Genomic DNA, 18181 nt, shown 5'->3' with positions numbered 1-18181 from the left:
GTTTCTGTCTCAGTTATTTAAGGAAGTAAAATAGTCACAGTAGCAAAATACCCGTTCTTGGGAAGCATATGTATTCTTATTCTTCACTTTTTAAAAATTACTTCTTGTTTTCTATTGTTTTTGTGTCATGTTATGTGAAGACTGACTTGGTTGTCATTGTCATTGTTAAGATTGTTTTGATGGGTTTAAAACATTACTTTTAATTTTTATTTATGTAGCGTTTAAGCCACCAAAACTTGTTTTGATTGCAATGAGACAGAATTATAATACATATGTCATCTGTTCAGTTATGAAATACTTGGTACATCAGTCAGCTAGACAACTGACATCATTAAAACCAATAGTTTAATAGTTTTAACAGTTGATATGGATCCATGCCATATCATAGAAATATTTCTTCCTTGGTTGAATCATGACTATCAAAAGTCTCTTTGTATTCCTCATTTACCTTCTTTGTTTTTCCTGTTTATAGTTATATTTCACACCAAACCCTAATTTCTTTAAACATGTTATATTAAATTGACTGCAGTTGGTTGAATTCACATAATATAGACATAATATAGTCTAAAATCAAGGAAGACATTCTTTACTAGAATGTGTGAATGCAAGTATTGCATTAGGGTTTCCCTTTCCATGAGGATTTCTGTCTACCTTCTATTCTTTCTTTTCTACATTGTTTTTGCTTCTAAACAAAATTGCCTGTGCCATTTTTCCCTCTGGTTCTCTTTCATAGGTGGTTCTGTGTGCTGGCATCCATTAATCTGCTGTTTCTCTCAACTCATTATATATTCTCTTTTCAGGATTCCAAATGCTCCCTTACTGACTGACATATGTCTTCATCTTTGTGTTTTTCTGTTCTTTCATTCTATTCTTATTTCTGAGGATCATTTATCTTTCATTCTATTCTTATTTCTGAGGATCATTTATCTACACATTGCCACTTACAGTACTGATATTTGTATCTTAAGTCACAGTTGATAGGTTACAAGATAGGAACTCCCAGTTTATTTTCAGATATTGCTTAGCTTATTGTTGTATAGGAATGAGGTCTTTTTCATTGTCTCTCAACTTCCAGAGCTCGTAACAAATGAGGGAATTGACAATAGAGCTATCACTGTGAAATGGAGACTCAGAATAAAGTAAAATGGGTCCAGGCTACTTGAGGAACTCTCTCATCCCACTGGGATTGGCCTGCCCCTCCTGTACCAGCAGAGGATGTATACTGCAGGGCCTATCAGCCTGATTATTCCAGCTGGTGGGATCCAGGAGCAGGGCCTTCTCTTCCATCGCACCTGGCCTGTGGAACATCTTGCTCCCTTCCAGTGTGAGATCAGCCCCGACCCTCCTGACTTTCTGGAAGAGCCTAAAGACCTGGCTCTGTCAGTTAGCTTGGTGCCCCAAAGGAGAGTATCACAGTAGAGGTGGTTGACTGAATAACAATGGATCCCCCTCCCCACCCTCATTTTGTTTCCACCATTATCACCTTTTAATTGGGCTGTGGTCTGGATTTGTTATTTTATGTTTTCAGTTTATACAGTTTTTATCTTTTATGATTGTAAGTCATCCAGGATTACCTTGAGGAAAGTTGAATGGCCAATAAATTTTATAAGTAAATAAAAAGGGATTGGTAGTAGTACCTATACAACTTTTAAAAGGGCTGTGTAGTCTGGTTTACAAATAAAAGTAAAAACAATGGTTTTGAAGTCACCATTTCCTGGGGCCATAATTTGCTTTGGCACTTATTTTTTTTTGTATGCCTTCAGTTTAGTCTTAATTTCTGATGATTGCTTACATAAGTCCTTGCAGTTTCTTTGACACGATTTTTGGAGGTCTTTCACCACTTATTTTACTAGGGCTGAGAGAAAGTGACAAGTCCAAAGTTACCTATCTGGCTGTGTTGATTAGAATTTAGTTTCCCCGTTTCTAGTCCATTGCTTTTAACCTTTATACCAAGCTGGCTGTATCAGATACCTTATTGATTATTAATTTAAATACTTATATCCTGTTTTTGAGTATGAAATATAAAGATCCTCAGAATAATTGAAGCAGGCATACCAAATAATGAAAAATAAGGCAATGCTTGCATTTACACAGGATGCAAAAAGGAAAAGAGATGGCAAAGAAGAGGGAAAGAAGAATCATTAGCTCTTAATGTTTCATAGTTCTTACAATGGTCAATTGTGATGCAAATTGGCTGCTTAGAATGTCCCTAATGATGCTGGCTGACAATTTCAGTGCACATGGCCCTTTGGTTTCCCTTCCTAGTACAATTAGTTCCAGTTTCCCCCGTGAGTTGAAGCTTAGGTAATAATAACAGCAGCACCAAATTGCCTAGTGCCTGAACATGCCTATGTAGACATGCATGCATGTTTTGTTTTGAAACACCAGTTATATGTGAAAAACAAGAAAGAGTGGAATGATAGACTTCATTGTTTCTGGCTAACTTTCTTATGTGCTACATTTTATATGAGCATTTAAATATGTCATTGAGGTGTAGATCCTTACTTAAAATAAAATGAACTTCACTACAAGCATACCTGTTGTTAAATGTTTTCACTTAGAATTAAATAATTTTTGTTATTTATGTGTAATTGACACATAGAGGCTGAACTGTTTTTCCAAGATAGTTGAAGCACTACATGGCACATGACTTACAAAGTGAGTTCAAAAACTAGTGTTCACTCAAGTGCATTCTATAAACATATATTAAGCAGGTATTCTTGTAAGAATTATTATAACTGTACCTGCATTTACAATCACAATTCGGCCCAGGATCTTGGTCGTTGAGCAAAGTGGACATTAAGCAACTACAACACTGACTCTCCCAGTTGTGATCATTAAGTGGAATGTTAGGCAAGGGACACAGGCCTCCCAGGCATTGTGGGAGGCCTAGACCCTCTCCCACCCAAGAGAACGATTGTGAGAGCAGTTGAGTGTGTTCACTTTTTGTGTGTGTGTGTGTGGGGGGGAATTTGAAGTCCAAATCCCTACAGGATTTTCCCTCCTTCATGGAGGGGAAGGGAAATCCCTCAATGGATTGGGAGAACGGGCCTCAAATCCAACATGCCCTTTGCTTGCAACCTTCCCTGTCAGCTTCCCCATGGACTTTTTATGAAAGCCGCGAGAGAAGATTGCAAATGGCAATCAATTATAAATCACTTGATTGTGAGTCTGGCGGCATAAAAATTTAATAAATCAATACATTTTAAAATATACAAAGAAATTACCAAATACCTGAAATGTGATTATGCAAGGGGAGGCTGGTGTAACATTTTACAATTGCTAGAAGTGCTTTATGGACCCATAGAGCATTCTTTCCGAGGCCATTAATTCTGCAAATGATAATTAAATGACCTGTTATAAGTTAAGGACTCCCTGTGTGTCCTCTTTTTAATCCTCCTTTCCAAGGACTCAGCTAATTTAACTGACCTAGCTACTAGTGCAACCTAGTAGTTCAGCCAAAGATTTTTTTAAAACAAGGATTTCTAAACAAATAGGCTGTGGCAGTGGTTGGGAAATTCATGGCTTTAAAAAGCAGAACTGATTTATGAGACTCCTAGATCTAAGATAATAGAAGAACTTTAAGCATTAAGAGAAACATTTTTGTGACCTTGGTAGATAAGTTGATCTTTCTCCCCCTTCTGATAGCTTTTCAGATAAACAATGAAGCTAGAAAACTGACAGTATCTGCACTCTACCTATTGTTCGACTCAGTAGGCTTTGAGTCTAAGGGAACAAGCTGATTCATTTGAATCTGAGACTGATATCCTGAAGAGGCAAAGGGTCTGGTAAGTAAGGCCTTCAGAAATGGATGACAATGAGAAAAATAAAATAATTTCTTAGAAAGAGTTCCTTATTTTGGAACTGTTAATGTCTTGTGTCAATGACAGAGACAGAACAGTAACATTAGTCTTTAGGCAACATATTGAATTTTGGATTGGGCCACTTGATTAATTACCTACTCAGTATAAACATTGAAAATGTCAAATATCACTTATAAAAATTAGTAGATAGTGTTGTAATGATGCATATTATCAGTGATATGGGAAATGAACTCAGTCAAGTCAAATTCAGGTTTGTCAGAAGTGAGGTCAGCTTTTTTTAAAAAAATGATACCATTCTGTGCACAAGCAGCTAGATGAATAACACTGAAGGTTTCATTATAAGATTGTTACAATTATTCAGGAAGGAATTAAATATTGTAGGTGTTAGAACATTATTTTAGAACAAACTGGGCTTCTGCAAAGGACCATCTGTCAGAAAGAAAAATAAAACCATATAGCTACTTTTTCTTAAAAACAGGAAAGTAATTGGGCATTTTTTTCAATTAAATCCTGAAGGATAGCTAACAGAAACTAGAGATGGTTTTGATTTGTGTTGAATCATATCTACATGACAGTAAACATGTTTTTATCCTCATCTAGACATCTTCTAAATAGGGACAAAGTAAAATTAAAACATATAGTATACTAAACCATGATTGTTTCATGTTAAAAAGGTAAAGGTTCACAAGAGTAAACACTCTTGTTAGGAATGTTTGGAGAGAATGTTAGAAGCTTCTGAATTAAATTAAAGAATCGTAGTGCTCAACTCTGAAGAAGAAAATAAATATATTGGGCATAAAAGGTATCTGATAAATGAGGAAAGCATTAAATATAGTTCTTGATAAAAATAGTATATGGACAGAAAATGGTATATTGACATGTAAGTCAAAAGCAGTGTGGATCTTTAAGCCTATGCAAAATAAATGGGATCTCTGCAGGTTTGAAGTGAAGGACTGAAGTTATGTTCTCTACCTTGTAAGTTTCAAGATAGGGCAATCCACTAGACTGGCTGCTTTTCCTCAAGACAAGTAGCTTCTGTGCTTGTACAGAAGATCTAGAAAAAGGCCACCCAGAGAAATGGATAAAGTGCTAAGGGTTTTCCATCTAGGAATAAACTACATGCCACTTAATGATACTATGTGAGTTGAATCGCTTTCATTTAGGATTAGGGCAATTCTGTAGAGTCTGAGATATTCTCTTTATTCCATGAGAGTATGAGTAAATTGTTATGATGACTTTGTATTTGAGAATGAAATTACATCATCCAAAGGAGAAATGGACATTATTTTTAGCTATTCCAAATTCATGGTTCATCTTATTTTTCTGAAACAAATATATGAAGTTTTTCCTTTGTTTAAAGAATTCTATTATTTATCAGTTAAGGCAAGATACCAACCATAATGCTGTTATTTAGAATAAATTCTATTGCTATGATTTTAAAACTTCAAACATAATTTCATTAGTAGTTGAAGGAAAATGCCAAAAAAGTAAAGCTGAGAAGTAATTGACTGATACATAATACACTTGTTTTTTATTTCCTGCTTTGCAAGAAATAGATAAACAAGGGAAGCAGTTGGAGAAACTGAGGAGGGAAGCTTTCTTTGTTTTTTTCAGTTGCTGGCAGAGAGCAAAAGAGTGAAAAGATATATGGGATCTCAGCTGTTGTAGTCAGAAAAGAATTGAGTGCAGAGACAAGCTACTGCTTGTCTGGGTCACCCATTGCCTCTTTACTTCATAGCTACCGTGCATCAAGAAGCAAGTAAAATGAGATAAGAAACTATGCAGGAAAAGCTTTCTTTGCCCCTTGCAGCTGCTTGCAAAATAGTTCTTGAAGCAACAAAGGATACACAGAAGCAATGGCAGCTCTGACATCTCAGTAGAGGATAGTTTTAAGTTTGTGCCATATTGCTGACTACATATTGTTACTGACTGGTTAAAAAAACTGAAAGACTTTGCTTTAGAATTGTGCCCATGACGCTAACTACAAAAGCAGTGTTCCTGAAGACCTGATCCTCTCTCATGCCTTTGGATTTACTGCCAAATATAAGTGCTTTTGAATACAGTGGGAATGGTGTTCGTATTGGTGTGGAATATTGCATATCCTCCAAATGCTGCAGAAATACCCTTCTCAACATTATTGAGAAGTTCTTTATGTTTAGTAAAAGAACTGAAAGGAATGATTATTTTTGCTTCATACTTGGAAAGAATATCATCAGTGCCAAAGATTGGCAGCCTTTGGATATCACTGCACTATTTTTCAATATACTTCAGCAAAGTATACTGAAGTAGATTATTATTCTCTGCATTTTTGTACATTTATTATTTTCATATTCTTCATATTCTTCATCTTATTTGTTAGTTTGGAGTACATGAATTGGTATATGAACATGAATTTGCAAGAATAGAAACGTATAGGTTGATTTAGTGAATAGTACTGAGATCAACTATTTTGAGTTCATTTTTTCATTTTTTCTTATCTCCTGCATGAAATTATTTTTGTTACTTTTTAATGTGCATTGCAAAGTGCTGTTGTGGCCAAAATCATGTTCATGTCCCCCCCTCAAAACCATAATATAATTGGTATGTGTGTATATTTGTTGTATAAGTAGTCCTTAACCTATAACCATTTGGTCAGTGAGCATTCCAAATTACTACGACCAATCCTGGGAGTACTGGCTGTCCCAGTACCCCCATGGTCATGTGATTTGATCCGGGTGCTTGATAACCAATTTACATTTACACCCAGTTGCCAAGCATGCCGCAACTATGTGCTTGCCATTTGCAAAGTTCCCTTCTGGTTTCCCTAGAAAGTCAGTGCAGAAGCTGACAGGGAAGGTCTCAATCACTTGTGATCCTTCCCCGGCACCTTTGCTTGTGCCACATCCACCACTTGCTCATCCCCATGCATACTCTCTGACCACACTGTACTTCTACGTACAATCTGTCCCTTCCCCTGTGGTGCCTCTCACGCACCTTCCCAAATCCTTATTGCGGTTCTTGTGTATCCCTTCCTTGACTCACACCTCCTTGATCCACAATGTGCCTTTCATGCAGCTTTCTCAACCCTCCTCACACTTTCCCTTGCATTCTTACCTACCAAACCTGTACATCCTCTTGCTCCCTCCCTATCTGGGAGCAGCAACTTACCTTCTTGTACACTGGAAACTTCCTGCTGGATTCCTCACTAACTTTGTGGTTGTGGTAAGTCAGCAGGAAGTTGCTTTACTTAATGACTAGGATTCGGTTAACAATGTCAACCAGGACCACAGGGATTGCCATCACTAAGCAATGTGGTTATGCTTTACAACCACATCACTTAATGATGGAAATTGTGTTCTCAATTGTGCTAAATTGAGCGCTACTTGTATTATTAAAAAAACAACGTGTGGTTTCATATTTTCCATTTCTCTGACTCGTGATGATGATATCTATTCATTCGTGTCTCATTTTTGGCATTTCTATGGGCCAGATCTCCATGTCTTCCAATCTTCTTTGAGTTGTCCTGTGCTCTGGCTTTGTCAGCTTTGAAGTGTCCAGTCACCCTGTTCTTTAATGGCCTGATTTCTGACTTGTATCTTATAAAACCCAGATTTTGCTTTAACTGAAGGATAATAAAAGATGTTAAAAGTTATTTCAGGTAGTGAGCACTGCATTCTCATTGGCTTCCATAAGCTTTGTTTTTTCTAATGTGGTAAACCATTGCCTTGATATATTTGATAATGAATTTTCTTTTTTCCTAAGGTAATACACATACAATAATGTAGAAATGGCCTAATGTCAAATAAGTTGGTTTTGAGAATCTCAAATGTGTGATTAAAGACATCTTATTCAACTGCAATTTTTTTCAGATTAAATCTGCATAAATTTGGATGTGAAGAAAAATAAGTTTATTTTTAGCTGACATGTGTGAATGTTGCAGTTATCCAATTAAGAAATGTTTTTTAGTTCGTCTTGCAAATGAACAAATGACTGCTGCTAACTTTTTTTATTTGTAATTTGTATAAATGGCAATTTTGCAATGATTATGCTTGAATAAATAATACATTTAATCCATTTTATTAATTGGAATATGCTAACTGGACAAATGAATTATAATATACAAATCTGCTTAGATTTAATATTTGCTCCAGACATTAGGGACAGTAGGACAATTGGTAAAATTTACCAAAATACTTCATTTGAAATTCAGTATTGATCTTTCATTAATCACCTCCCCTGTGATCAGCGTCAAAGCACCATTTTGAACCTTGCTTCATTGGGTACTCATAATGCTTGTTAATCAGATTATAAAGTAGTATTTGGGTGATGTTTACTCCTGTTAATTGTTGGTGTTTATTTTTGATCTTCCAAGATTTATCTAAAGTTGTAGCCTTTCCTACCAGTATTTGTTCATATAAATGGTCTGACCATCAAAATTTTGCCATGAGCTGGGCAAACAGATATTCTTCTCCAGATTTATACTCCCACTACAAAATTGGCAGCAATTTGCTAGCATTCTTCCACAATATTTCCCAGAATATTATTATGTGCTGAGTCCCCCACCCATATATATAACTTTACTTCTTAGACATAACAATCTTTGGAAGGACTCACATTCTTCAATCAATTTCTGATAATCATACAGAATTCATTTCCATTTAAAAAGTTATTCATCCGTACATGTGACTCACAGAAAGGAGAAAATTGCATATTGATCTTTAACTGAGAGCCACTGTTAATAAAGATGTTGAACTAAAACTGATGAAACTCAGATTAAAATCCAAACTCATTCATGAAAGCTCAATAGGTAAATTGAAATATCATTATTACAGTCTTTGAGCAGCACTACACGTGGGAGTGGGGTGGAGGGACACATATTTGCTACAGAAATTCCATCACCCCAGAAAAAACCCTGTCATAAAAGAAGAGAACAACACATATGCCAAAGCCTTGTGTAGTGGTATGACTTGGAAAAGGTATTTTGAAACCTGAGATGTAAATGAAGAGTTAACATCCATAAAAATAATGAATATAATGAGAGTAATTTATATGACTCTCAAATTTGGAAATAGTTGGGGAATGTAAAGTGTGTCTTGTATCATAGTAACGGAATCAAGAAGACATGGGCAGGTTCTCCCTGAAGCCACAATTTTTTGAGGGTAAGGGGTATCATGAAATCTACCCACCAACAATGCAGAAGGAATAAAATGAGCTCTACAGAAGCCCTGCTATGTGCTTACTTAGGATTAGTCTGAATTAATATGCAGGAGAGAGCTTGTGGCAGTCTAACATTTGGAAATAAAATTCAGAAACACTGACAAGATCATTCTGAAGTCCAATGTGCCTAATTTGTTCCTTAAATGCCTAATTGCCCTATATATTCATGAGAAAGCTTGAGACTACATAATTTCTCCATACAATGAGATAGGTAGCTGTGAACAGCAGGTGATTTGAGCCAGTTACTCTCAGCTCAGCTTGCTGACATAATTATTGTTTTGAGGGGAAATTGGAGAAAGTAGTGCTAGATAATCTGACTTGACCTCCTGGAGGAAAGGAAATGTAGAAATTATTATTTTTAATAAGTTAGCATATAGTGCAAACATTTTACCCTATATCTTTAAAAAGTGAAACATTTTATGCTACTGTTATGCTAAACAATTGATAACAGCCTCTGAGCAAAAATATGATTAGTGAATGTTTGATAGAATACATTATGTTTTTTCATTTTTAGTGATCAAAAATAATATGAAAGAGTACTAGAAATTAAGATATTATTAGAAACTTTTTATTCAATTTGTGTACTTTCCTCATAAATAGGGACTCCAGGTTGTTAACCAGAATTATATACATAATATCATTAAAGCAATGCAAAAAGAAAAAAAAGCTAAAAAAACATGGATTGTATTCCAATCTCCAAACATTCTCCAAAAGAGCTCTGCTTTTATAAAAAAAAAACTATTAGTGAGGAAATTAAATTAACTTATGTTGATATCTGCCTTGGAAATACCTAAACCAGTGGTGGCTAACCTTTTTGAGCTCCTGTGCAGAAAATTGCATGTGTGCTTGCGTGTGCGCGCTCGCGTGCCAGCACCCAAAAGGCGATGCGCACCTCCCCCACACCCCCTATGCATGAGCGCACGATTCCCCTCATGCCACCCTTTTACCTGCTGTTGTGGTTCGCTGGTAGCTGGTGCAGATGGTAGAGGTAACAGACAGTGAGGATGAAAGGTAACCAGTCAAGGAGTCTGGCGAGGACTTGGACAAGGGTCCTGCATCCAATGCAGGGATGGGGCCATCTGAGAGTGGGATGCCGCCTTCGGAACTTTCGGAGTCTGGCAGCAGCGAAGCAGAGGACCCTGGGGACACTGTTCCGCGTGCGCATGTGTGCCGGGCTGCTAGAAGGAGAGAGCAGCTGAAGCAATGGGCAACTCAGGAGTAAAAGCTGAAAGGTGATTTCCCCTCCCATCAGGGATAAAAGTCAGTCCTTGGTGACATGCTCTTTGCAGGAAGCAAAGAAGTTCATTAGATTCTGATTCCTCATTGAAGCCTTGCGAACTCTGGTTTGTCTTTGCTGGAACTTCTGTCGGTATATATTCTAATTAAGTGAACTTCTGTTTCTTGGCAGCCTTCTACAACCCTGAAGGCGTGAGCTTATCTCAGAGAATTGTGTCTAATGAGTTTTGGCTGAGAATGCAATGAATTCCCAGCGTTGCATTAAAAAAAGGTTTGATTTTATACTCAGTTTGTGTTTCCTTAATTTGTATGAAGCCTGGGTCAGAACACCTGCACTGCGCATGCGCGTTCCAGCTGATTTTTTGGCCCATTTGAGGCCTTTTTCAGCCTCACAAAGGCTCGAAGGAAGCCTCTGCAGCCTTTGGAGGCTGAAAAATGGGCCCGTTTTGTCACTTCCAGTATTTCTGGAAATATAGGAAGTGACAAAATGGGCCCATTTTTCGGCTTCCAAAGGCTGTAGAGGCTTCCTTCGAGCCTCTGGGAGGCTGAAAATCAGCCAGGAGGCGCGCACATGTGCAGTGAGGTAAATTTGGCTGGGGCTCATGTGCCCACACAAATGGCTCTGTGCGCCACAGGTTTGCCATCACAGACCTTAAACTATGAAGCAAGCAACTTTTCAGTTTTTTAAGTTTTATTTGGATATAACTAAAGCAGAAGAATCTCTGCATGTTGGTTATCTTTTAAGGGCCATTTAAAAAATAGAAAATTCGACTCTTCCACTCACTTTTCCTAAGATGGGGAAGCATATGCTGTTATAATTTTCTGCTTGACAGTAGTGTAGAAACATCTAGGCAGCAATGCCTTGCTTTTCACATCTTCCTAGTGTTCTCCCACAGGTTAGATCCACTTTTCTGATTCATTTTATAGAATGCCATTTTATGCAATCAAATATGGCAGTTGAGTCCAAATAGATTGTTTTCATGTCTCTATTAATTATGCCCTGCCATTTTTTCTTTAGTCTTATGCATGAGCATTTGTCATCAATATTAAAGTGGTAGGTGGTGCAGGCAGTGGTGAAGGGTGCTGCTTACTGAATGTGGTCGTAATACTATAGGTATTTTTCCTGCAGTTTGCTTCTTTACAATAGAACACAACAGAACACTTTATTTGGCCAAGTGTGATTAGACACATAAGGAATTTTATTGGTGTAATGCACATCTACTGCCAGAACGTATTGCTGATATTGTCAAGAAGGGAAATGCCTAATGAAGCATGCATATCTTCATGGCATGCAAAGGATGCACAGATTTTTAGTGGTTGGTCAGCCCTTAATGCCATGCAATTGCTACAGGATAGATCACAGGTCGCCAACCTTTTGGACCTCAGGGACCACCAAACTCATAATTTTAAATCCCAGAGACCGCTAACTGGTTCTGTGGGCATGGCCTAATTTGTGGGTGTGGCTTGGTGGTCATGTGACTGACTGGGCATGGCTTGTATGTAAATATTATAAATATATAAATATTGATTTTTTTTATTAAAAAAGAGCAACTTTTACCCAAAATCAGGCAAAGCAGGCAGGCAGATTGAGTTGCTCACAGAATCATTCAGTGATCTATCTGTCATCGACTAGCTCAGTCTGTCACATAGAATTTGCTTGCCGTGAGTCTGCACTGAATAATAAAAGCTTCAGTCCTAAGAGTGGTTCGGCTGTGCTTAAAAGCAGAGCCGAAGATCTAAAGACTAGCTAGAAAGCAAAAAATCCAACCATTTCTTGCTTCCTAGCTAATCTAAATCACCTGGCACAGCAGAATAGCTGTTGGTCGGAAAAAGGAAAAATAGCAATTTAGCAGGCAAGTTTGCCGGGTGAGTGGGCGGGGAGGGTTCCCGCCATGTGGTCTGCTCAGCCTTGTGTTTCTCCACAGCCTGGATTAATTGCTTTGGAGGGTGCTCTGGGGGTGAGATTTCTTTGCGGCCCACCAAAATTTTCTCGCGGCCCACCAGTTGGTGACCACTGGGATAGACTATTATACGCTTTTGATTTTAGATGAATTGGCATCAGTGGTGGGCTGCTGCCGGTTTGGACTGGCTTGCCCCTACTGGTAGTTCCGACCACCAACTGGGCCCACTCACTCACCCCAGTGCTATCCCGTCCTGTATATCTGGCTCGCTCGCCTCTCCCATGCAGCCCAGCTGTTTTCCACGCCTTGCCCGCTCTACTCAATGCAGCTGCCACACGTAGGAAATCCCAGTGTTTTTGCAGTTGTGTGCAAGTAAAAAGGGTGTGTGCGCGCACGCTCACATACATTTTCAGTTCTGCTCTAGGCAAACTGATTGTTATAATATGTGCAGTCCACCTCTGATTGGCATGTGTCTGTCACAGCATTCAGTGATCTCCTTCCACCACAGAAACGTTGCTGTTGCATGTACATTGTTCATTCACTGTCATTTGCGAATGGTATTCTAAGTAATGGAAATAGCTTTTTCACTAGATCTTTACTGTTGACTTGGATGTGGAGAAGCCTGAGCTAATAGGTAGATACTTAGTCTTCTTGATATTGAGACACAAATCAAATAGGCTAAGACAGTTGTTCCATCTTTGTTTCCCTGGTGGTAGTTGCAAGCAGGAAATTGTCAGTGTACAGCAAAGCCCAGAGGGCACTATGATGCAAATCTCACAGCAATGAGATCAACAGCAATGGCACAGAATCAATAGTAATAGTGCATACCAACTTTCACTATTGCAATGGCAATAGTGCATACCAACTTTCACAGGAAAGTTGTCAGAAAGACTGGTGACACATAATGCTTGGCTGCTGACATTAACATAAAGTATCTGGATCATTTTTATGAGTAGCTCAGGTACACCATGATCACGTAGAGTGTGTCGTATCAGCTAATATTGCTCACAATCAAAAGCTTTTTCTAGGTTGAGGAAAACCATGTGTAATTATTTCTTTTCTTCATGCTTTTTCATGAACATGCAAGTTGCACAAATAGCATCAGTGGTACTCAAGCCTTTGACAAAACTGCTCTGGTTGATACTGATTTCAAAAATGCCATGGAAATGTTGATTGGGGATCTATTCAAAATTTTCATTTTGTGCAGTGGGAAGGATTTGTTGGTTGTGGGAATGATGTGTTGAGTCAGCTTTGTTCTTGAAGAAGGGAATTATGGTTCTTGTGGCCCAGTTAGGAGGCATGTGGCCAGAGAGTTGAAGAGTTTTCTTGACAGTCAACTGCTATGCCACAAAGTTCTTTCAACTTCTGAATGTCTGCTGGTCCAGGTCTGTTGCTTTTGAATTCTTCATGCTTCTGATAGATAACCTCTTCAGGTATAATGTGCAGGACTGGAGCAGAGTTTAGCTGAACCATCAAGAATTGGCAAGTATGGAAATTTGACATTAAATATTTTGCCAAAGTGCTGTTGCCAGTATTTCAGGATCTCCTGAAGTTGCTGTCATTTTTTTCCTTAGCACACATGTTCAATGCTTTACTGTCTTAGTGTACATGTTCACAAGTTTGATCATGTTCATTTATCTCATGTTCATTTATGTCCAGTTGTTCAAATAAGTCCTAGTAGCGATTGACTTTAGTCTTTGCAAGAGCTTTCTTTGCCACTTTTCTTGCAGTGACGGTCACAGATGCCAATTTTTGTTTTATCTTCTGCAAATATCAGTTCTTTCTAAACCAACTTTTCCTGTATTTTCTGCTGCATGATAGTGTGGAAGTCACATTAGACAGGACAGAACTAATCTGGCTATTGTGGTTGCCACTGTTAGAGGTAGCCAAGTGGCTGATGTAGTGTTTGAAAAAAAAAATTGGTGATGATAAGGTAATTTACTTTGGAAAGGTCCAGGATTTGCTGTCCATCATAATGCTGTCATGAAATTTGTAGCCTTCCTGCACATTCCAATGTGTCTGTTTAGGTAACTGCAGAGAAGCAGCAAGGCTTCTTGCTATACATGTAGCTATACAATCTTGTAGTCTCATCCAAAACTGTTCTTTTTCTTCATCACATCCAATTTGAGGGGTGAAGTCCAAGAAAACATGTAATTGACGGAGAGCAGCATCAATGACAGTTAACATAAGGTGATCAAAATGTCAATGGACATTAGCAACAAAGTTCAGTGCATCTATAATAGCTACACTTTTTTGTTGGACATGTTATGGTAGATTGTTTTGTATCTTTCACTGATGTCATTCTTGGTCTTTCCAACACGTATCTTATAGGCACACAATTAACATTTACCTTGTGTCACCTTAGTATTTCTGCAAGCTCACTGCTGCACACAGTCAGCAGACCATCCCGATATTTGATGTAGCAGTAATAAATCGTGATGTTTGAACTAGCTTCTTTAGTCAGTTCTATCCTTGAACTGATAGCTGTTGCCCATTTGTTGTGATGGTTAGGCAATGCCAACACAAATTGCTTCCAGGGAATGCCCTAGTATTATTTAAATTTTATCAACTGGTTTGCCACTGAAACCTGATGTTAGTTGGTCCTGTTCATTTTGATACCATCCTTGTGGGAAGTTTCCAGTAGCACCACAAGGAAGAATGGACCTTGTCACCGTTTAGGCAACAACATCCAACACCACATTTATTGTACTTGACTGTTGGGAGGGGTAGCTTTCTGGCTTATCTATCTAACAAATGATTCTTGGCTTGCATTTCAGTTTTAGAACTGTGAGGGGATAAGTAATCAAACAATGGACCAAACTCCATTTAAATTGGGATGAAAAATGGCCACCCATATGTAATGTACCTATATATTTAATATAAATTAATGTATTGATCTCAGTTTAAGAATGTTAATTTTGGAAACTTCAGATAATACTCATAGGATTTGTTTCATGAAGCAGAGATAAATTTAGTAGTTTGAACCGTATAAAAATCTGAGTGTAGGATTTATAGTGTAACACATGCACAAAAGTTCTTTGATATCTGCAAATGAAAAATCATCTTCTAAATGCTTGTCATCACTTTAATTTTAATGATGAGATAAGTGTGTAAGAAAATCATTCTATTGATGACAGGCACATATAAGAATGTAGTGGAAAAAGGATCCCATTAACACATGTGAGTCAGAATTTTTTGTAGCTGTTCTTTAAGCATAAGGGGAAATGGGATTTCATTGTGTTCTACAAACTACTATATATATTTTAGATTCCTGGTCAAACAGTATAGTACATCTATGGCATTCTTATGAGATCAAGCTTGTTATGTAAGATTATCTTCATCTAGAAGTCTGTAGTTAAAATAACAGAAAAGTTTAGTATATTTTATGTGGTAAATTATTTTATTAGCATTTTTCTATGGACTCAGTGCTTACTACGTTGTCTTGAGCAATAACCCAATGTTACAAGGTAGTTCACAGGAAAGTATGAAAATTAAATTCACTAAAATTGTATATGGTATTCCAACAGTTGTGCCATAAATAAGGAATTTATCAGTGTTTGATTTTTTTCCCTTTCAGACCCTTTCCTAATGATTCCTAGCATGGGATATACAGTACTTTTTCCACAGCTGCTCCATGTTGAGGTGATGGTTAATTGAATTTCTACTGTGACTCCGACATCTCTTTCCTGGTTAATTCCAGGTAGCCGAAAACCCATTAGTGTACATACCAAGTTAAAAGTTGTTTTTTGTTTTTTCGTTTTTCTGCTAGTATGCATTCTCTAAACATATTCGCATTGTATGCCATTAGATTGACCATCAGTTTTAAACATATTGTCTTGGAGCTTTTCACAATTATTTGGTTTTTATGACACTGAATAGTTCAGTATCCACAAATTTGGCCAGCTTACTGCTCCCACTTCATGTTAAGATCATACATAAGCAAACTAATAGATTTTTGAGGGACTCCACCTCCTTTTTTTAATCAATTACCAATTCAGGCTTCTTATCCCATGACTACTAAACTAACTTAATCTGTGATGAGGAGCTTCATCAAAGACTTTTTATGAAAATATGTATCAGTAGAATTACCTCCATATATGTGCTTGTTGATACTCTAAAAACTAAAAAGGTTAGTAAGGCAAGATTTATTCATACTGATTTCCCTTCAGCAAATCTTGTTCCTCTATCTGCTCATTATGTTTTCATTCATTCATTCATTCATTCATTCATTCACTGTTTCTACCAATCAGACGTTAAGCTGAATGGCCTATAATTTCTTGCATATACTCAAGTAATTTTTAGAAGAATCATACTATCTTCTAGTTTATTGTAAATGCAAGTTATTTTAGGTTGTAGATATTATTTTAGGTTGCCATAAAATATATTATTACTCTTCTATTTAAAAACAAACAAACAAAAAGAGCCGCGGTTGTGCAATGGTTGGAATGCAGTACTGCAGACTATTTCTGCTGATTGCTGAATGCCTGCAATTTGGCGGATCGAATCATCAGGCTCAAGGTTGATCAGCCTTCCATCCTTCCAAGGTCGGTAAAATGAGGACTCAGATTGTCGGGGACAATACACTGACTCTGTAAACTGCTTAGAGAGGGCTGTAAAAGCACTGTGAAACGATATATAAGTAAATGCTATTGCTAAAAATGTTTGTTATATGTAGTTCACATCAGTTCTGACAGAAATGAGGTAAAGCAACAATTCTTGCTTCCTTATATTTGTCATGAATAAAACCTGGTTTGAAGGGCTGGAAGATTGTCTAAGGTACATTTTAGTAATATAAGCAGACATTATAAACACTGATAAATATTTAGAAATCATATAACAGAAATCATATCAGAATACATTATAATTCAATTAATTGGTCCTAAAATTGCCACAGTTTTGCTGCTAAGATCTTATATTTGAAAAAATTAAAGTGTCAAGATCTAGAGATAAAATGAATTATTAAATTGCTTTCTTTTGCCAAGTGTGGTATGAGGGGAGATTTATATTTTGTATTAACATATGTGAATTTCAGTGTCTTAAAATTTTATTCAGATATATTTGTCAACTTGCCAATAAAAAATAGCTGTTATAGTGTTACAGAGGAATACACAGATGGTTTTGAAGAACATAAGTACTGCTTGAACTCTTTATTCTAGGAGGGAAAGGAAAATGCTGTAAAGCTTTCTAGATTCCACATTACAGCTTATATAAATAAGATAGAATTCTAGTATATATGCAGGTATATATGAATTTAATTTCTATAACCACCTATCTCAGTCAATAACTCAGGGCAGCTTACAATTCAATTTCTGAGGTTGCCTGTTTTGAATTGACAACTATGTAGGCCATATCAGTTCAGTGGTCTCCTCTGGGCTTATTTCCAGGTAACTTTGATCCTATCTTTCAGGATTACACAAAGCCTCATTTGGCAACTATTTAGAGTGAATAGCATCTGACACTATCCTATATTCTTTCACTCAGTTTAAAATGTTTACTTTAAGGTGTTTCCTCCGTGGTGTTGCTCAGTCTTCTATATAATTCTGCAAATAGCTATGTTAAGCATTGAGACCAGATGACAAATACAAGATATTGATTAAACTAGTTAATATACAGTAATAACTTCCATCAATTATTCACTGAAGAAGAAAATGGGAGGTGATCTGAGTTATAGGTTTGGGAGCCAGAATTATTCTTGGATAGCAGGGACTTTCTTGGGCTCAGATTCCCACCTTTCTGAATTCTGTCTTGGGGATATGACCTTCCCTGTCATTTGATCTTTTGAGTTACCACTGAGGATGAGCAGTTCTGCTTCCTCTTTCTCCTGCCACTATCTTGGTGTCATCACTACTCAGATGTTTTTTGAAGTGCGAACTGGAAATTAAATGGGTTTGGAAGGGATCAAAGATCATTCTAGCCAATCATCTTTAACTAGGTCAGTATAAATAATTTATCTGTTGCTTGCATCTTGCAAATACCCATCTCCTGGTGGACTATTTCATTAATGTAGTGACCAAGTTCAAAAAG

At 37.2% G+C, this 18181-nt stretch overlaps 1 protein-coding gene across 6 annotated transcripts in view; it reads left to right on the top strand.

Annotated features, from left to right (window-relative positions):
- ATP2B1 (ATPase plasma membrane Ca2+ transporting 1) overlaps positions 1-18181 on the top strand; it is a 79693-nt gene that overhangs the window by 6683 nt on the left and 54829 nt on the right. Inside the window, exon 1 of one of the 6 annotated variants that reach the window (XM_087968085.1) lies at positions 5785-5886. The exons of the other annotated variants lie outside the window; for them this stretch is intronic. The gene's annotated coding sequence lies outside the window, so the exon portion shown is untranslated. Of the gene's footprint in view, positions 1-5784; positions 5887-18181 lie in introns of those variants that run through there. 6 annotated transcript variants of the gene reach the window in all.

This window comes from Notechis scutatus, chromosome 6 (assembly GCF_049901735.1).
Source record: "Notechis scutatus isolate UNSWTSFEM ecotype Mainland chromosome 6, rNotScu1.2, whole genome shotgun sequence".
Taxonomy (NCBI): Eukaryota; Metazoa; Chordata; class Lepidosauria; order Squamata; family Elapidae; genus Notechis; species Notechis scutatus.
The sequence above is the reverse complement of the archived record's forward strand: the minus strand, read 5'-3'. Positions and strand labels throughout refer to the sequence as shown.